The following is a 5,716-nucleotide window of genomic DNA, read 5'->3' as shown; positions in this document are numbered from 1 at the left end:
GAGGAGGAGGAGGAGGAGGAGGAGGAGGAGGATCATGATTATTATTACCCTTATTTATTAATATCATTACTAACATATTTATGTATTTCTTTATCTAACTTCGTATTTGAGATTAAACTACAAGGCCAGGCCCTGCAGCCCAGTTAGGTAGATTGAGTCGTTTTACAGGACGCAACGATCCGCTTCTCCCTCTGCTGGCAGAGTTTTTATGACCGACCCACAGTGTAACTCAGCGTGTAAGCTTTTATAGCTTCTATGATGAAAGCGTCGAGAAGGCACAAAATCTAATATACAGTATTTCATTAATGTGAACACAGCAAGTTGAAATATGACATAGGTGAAATGTGACATAGGAAGACCAAATGTGACATGCAATTTCAAATATGAAAATAGAAAGTGCAAAATTGCACAAGTGCGTTCAAATGTGAAAATTGCCATTTCAAGCGTGAATGAATGCAGAAACTAAATGTGACATTGCAAGTGCAAATTAATGTAACAAGGCTGTAGAAGGTTTCAAAACAGCAATGTCTCCTCCTCCTCCTCTAGTAGAGACACTGACTTGAATTGATTTGAAGACAATTAATTAATGGAAAAAATATTCATCAACAGAAGGTAATTCTTGCTTTGATTTAGCAAATGACAAATAACAAACCCCACTTCACTACTATGCCCCAAGTACATGAAATATAGAAAAACTTGAAATTACATGAAAACGTCTTATCACCCAAATCAGGCAGACAAAATTTAATACGTTTGCATACCCCTAACAACATCAACTCATTGTTCCGCGATTTGGATTAGGGTTGTCATCCTGTTTTTTCATAGAGCTGATTCGGGAGCTGGTGGCAAACTTCGTCCAGTTTTTTCTTTGTTTTGAGAATTCCATGTATAACAATTAATTGCATTTTCGCAGATTTTAAATCAGATCGGAGACCAACATTTTGAAGGCAATTGCAGGTTGGCTGCTTGCCTATGAGGAGATGCATTTTATATCTATGACGAAAGCATCCACCGCAGGTCACTTTATACTGATGTTACTCTGTCAGAATTCATGGAATATGAGGTCATCGATCTTACTCACACGAATGTCACAGTAAAATTTGTTCCACGTCGGCCTTGACGGCACGCACTGCTTTAGTCCTTCGGCGAGATCATCCATGAATTTGTTTCAACCGTAGGTTTAAGCCTGGTTCATCATTGTGCATGGATTCGCTGACTATTGTTGGCTATACTAATGCATGAGCCATGTTGATGCATGGTGCAGATCCTTGGTGGAGTCGAAAGGTCTTTCAGCAAGTGTGCTTTCCAACTTTTTCATGGCGCACAGGAGCCTGTCAAGAATTGTGCTGATGGTTGTCCGGCTTACGTGGCAGTTTTGTGGAAGAAAGACTCTGAACGTGGGTGTTTTTATTCCCCCTTGACACAATTTAGATCAGTATAAGAAACGGGCTTCCGACCCTGAGTGTCAAGGCCATCTGGGCTGAAGGTTGAGAGGGAGGGATGTTTCAGCCCAACAGAAAGACTGAGGTACTCAATAATCCTGCCAGCTCGGGTCTCTGCGTGCAACAGGGAAGCACCTAATACCCAGTGCCCATTGGCAGGATCGGTTCGGTTTGGTCGTCAGGCTAGCCAGATTTTCCCCCATGGAGGGAGAAAAGCTACCAACGCGGCACAATCCGAACGAAACCGACGATGACCTTCAAAACCTGTTTGTTGTCAAGGCCGCGAGTCGGGTGATCGGTTTGAGGGGGCTAAATAATGTGCACTGAAGCTGCCAGAAACGTAACCGAACCGGTCCTCCAATGGGCACCGGCTATAGCCGCTACACCACAGACTCTGGTGCAGATTCTGAGTTCTCTATTGGTCATTCCAATACTAAAGTCGGGTACCTATCAACAATATCTTACACAACGACTCTCATGCAATCAGACCTTTAACATTGTCTCTTATTATCACGGGGCAGTGTTACTTGGCCATCTTTCTCCTTTGCTCTTTTAGCAATTAATTGTAGCCAGTTGTGTGATTTACGCAATTTGCAAGTTGACCACACCCACATATCTTAGATATTAGATCTATGCTTTGTAAATTCAGATTTCGCCTCCATCGACCCTCTAGGAGTACGGTAAATCGCCGGCTCTTTTCCTTTCTTCACATTTACATTGGTGTCACATGAGCGTGCAAAGCCACATTTGAAAAAGAAATGGTATTCTATTTGAAGTTATCATGTTCACATTTCATTTTACAGGATACGGCATGTATTTAAACAAATATAGCCTAGATTTCTAGGTGTCACATTTTAATATTTTCAGTACCACAAAACTGCACCAATGTTAGATTTGCTATTGTTACGTCACATTTGAACTTGGTGGCGTCGGTAGACAAGTGGTTAGACTACCGGACCCGCAATCGTGAGATTGCGCGTTTGGAGACTCGAGCCTTAGCGCTGTCCGACGTAGTGCCTTTGGGAAAGGTACTTCACACGAATGTCCCATATTGGCACAGTCCTTTCGTAGATGGATGTTGAACTTGGAGATCCCCTAATAGAGGCGTTAAACCTATAAGCTACCATTTCACCACTTTCACATTAATTTTTGAACTTGTCATGTTCACATTTCAAGAGAAAATACTATAAAACCAATACATGTATACCATAATTATACAAACGAAACACAAATTTGTGTATAGATCACTGGAAAAAAAACTTAACGAACGTAAAATCCCAGACAATGATAATGATGTGTTTTTCTCATTTTTCTTCTCGTTCATATAGACACGCCACGCCTGCAAAGAATACACCTGCCGTGATACTGCGTGTCGTAAGAGGTACTAAAAGTGCATAGGTCTGGTCACCCGAAGAGTGCCAGTTTGCGGAGGGCCAACAACCCAACCCAGTAAAAAAAAAACACAGTAAGTTACAGAAACACAAACACAGCTTTTTATTTTTCGATCTTGGGAGACGGAGGAGCTTCTGTATCAGCAGGAACAATGAAGGACAGCGGACAAAGCCGAAAGGACTCTTCTGACCCGAAACCTCCTCTGTCGAACAAGTCTCTCCGGATTGCGTCGTGGAATGTTCGCACCTTGTATGAAGCAGGAAAGAGTTCTCAAGTAGTACAAGAGATGAAGAGATACAGGCTGCACATACTAGGAGTCAGCGAAACACACTGGATACAGTCTGGACAGAAGCAGCTCAGCTCGGGGGAACAAATAATGTATTCTGGGAGGGAAGACAAGTACCATGCGGAAGAAGTGGGAATCATCTTAAGTAAGTATGCACAGAAGTCACTTAGAGGATAGGAACCACACGGGGAAAGGATCATCATGGCTTCATTCACTACAAGGAGCAAAAACATCAACATGAATATAGTCCAAATCTACGCCCCAACAAATGATGCTTCGGATGAAGACAAGGATGCCTTTTACAACCAGCTCCAGCGGGTCATCGACAAACTATCAAGGAAGGATGTCAACATCATAATGGGAGATGCCAATGCCAAGATTAGTCAGGACAACGTGGGGTATGAAAGAATTATGGGACAACATAGCTTGGGACAAATGAATGAGAACGATGAGCGATTCGCAAATATATGTGCTTTCAACAGTTTTGTTATTGGAAGCTCTGTTTTTCCCCACAAGAGGATCCACAAGGCCACATGGGTTTCGCCAGACGGAATGACGGAGAACCAAATAGATCATTTTTGTATCTCTCGTAAGTTCAGGCGTTCACTTGAAGATGTCAAAGTACAGACAGGGGCAGATGATGATCCGATCCAACATCTGCTGTTGGCAAAACTCAAGCTTCGATTCAAAAAGCACGGAACCAGCACAGGAATCAAAAGAACGAAGTTCCAAGTAAGTCTATTGGACGGACACAAGAAAAAAGAGTTTCAGCTGCAGCTGAGGAACAGATTTCAACCCCTGGCTGATCTTGGTGGTGAGGACACGGAGGTGGATACACACTGGACCAAGGTCAAAGAAGTCTTTACATCAACATGTCAAAAAGTACTCGGTGGGAAGAAATGGGAGCACAAGGAATGGATTAGCCAACACTCATTGGATTTAATTAGGATAAGAAGACAGCTGAATGCAAAAGCGAATGCAAGTAGAACAAGAGGATCAAGTGCGGATGAATTGGAGCAGTACAGGACAAATAGCTAAAGATGTCAAGAAATCAATAAGAAAAGACAAGGAGGAATTCATGAACAGGCTAGCAGAGAAGGCAGAGGAAGCAGCGGTAGGAGGGCACATGCGAATCCTTTACTAGACCACAAGGACACTTGTTGGAAAATATGGGAAACCTGAAGTACCTGTATTGGACCAAGAGGGGAAAAGCATTTTTGGAAAGGAAGCTCAGTCTAAACGATTGGTAGAGCATTTCAACAGTCTCCTGAACAGACCACCACCGAGTAACCCACCAAACATACTGCAAGCAAGAAATGAGTTACATATCTGCTGTGAGGCTCCTTCAAAACAAGAGATTCTGGATGCCATTAAGAAGCTGAACAAAGGTGAAGCGGCCGGTCCCGACCAGATTCCACCTGAAGCCCTAAAAGCAGATGCCAATGTGAGGGCAGACATCCTCCTCCCACTGTTTACCAGGATCTGGAATGAGAGCAAGTTCCCAAAGGATTGGAAAGAAGGACACCTCGTGAAGCTTCCAAAAAAGGGGGATCTCAGCAACTGCAGCAACTACAGAGGGATCACTCTTCTCTCAATACCAGGTAAGGTCTTCAACAGAATCATTCTGGAGAGAATCAAGACAGGAACGGATCCAAGACTACGGGATGAACAGGCCGGTTTCCGGAAAAATCGCTCAACCACTGACCAGATTGTCACGCTGAGGATTATTGTGGAACAGTCCCTGGAGTGGAACTCCCAGCTGATTGTCAACTTCCTTGACTATGAGAAGGTCTTTGACAATATAGACCGAGCGACGCTATGGAAGATAATGAGACACCACGGAATCCCACAGAAGTTGGTGAACCTCATCAAGAGCATGTACGAAGGGACAAGTTGCAGGGTTGCACATGATGGCCAGCTCACTGACAGCTTTGACATCAAGACTGGTGTGAGACAGAGATGCTTACTATCACCGTTCCTCTTCATATTGGCAGTCGACTGGCTGATGAAGGAAACCACCAGAGGATACAGAAATGGTATACAGTGGACACCATGGACACAGTTGGACGATCTGGATTTTGCAGACGACTTGGCGCTTCTGTTGCACACCCAAGAACAGATGCAAGCAAAGACTTCAGTATTAAACAGCCTATCGGAGTCTGTTGGATTGAGAATCCACCCCGGAAAGTCAAAGGTCCTAAGGAGGGGTCCACAACGAAAGGAGCAGGTCACAATAGAAGGAAAGGCCCTCGAAAACGTTGAATCCTTCTGCTATCATGGGAGCATAACTGACAGAGAGGGAGGAACAGGTGCTGAAATAAAGTCCCGCATTGGAAAAGCACGTGCTGCTTTCATATCTTTGGATAGGATTTGGAAGACCAGAGATGTCTCACTTCGAACAAAGCTGGGGATTTTCAATTCAAATGTGAAGTCGATCCTGTTGTATGGATGTGAGGCATGGAACACATCACAGACTTGTATAAAGAGGATCCAGGTTTTCTTGAACAGGTGTCTAAGAAAGTTACTGAGGATCAGATGGACAGACAGCCGCAGGTCCTCCAGAGTTTGGCGTCTATACCTGCCTAAGATTGGGCCA

This window comes from Aplysia californica, unplaced genomic scaffold (genome assembly GCF_000002075.1).
Source record: "Aplysia californica isolate F4 #8 unplaced genomic scaffold, AplCal3.0 scaffold00038, whole genome shotgun sequence".
NCBI classification, from domain to species: Eukaryota; Metazoa; Mollusca; class Gastropoda; order Aplysiida; family Aplysiidae; genus Aplysia; species Aplysia californica.
This window is presented reverse-complemented; position numbering follows the sequence as displayed.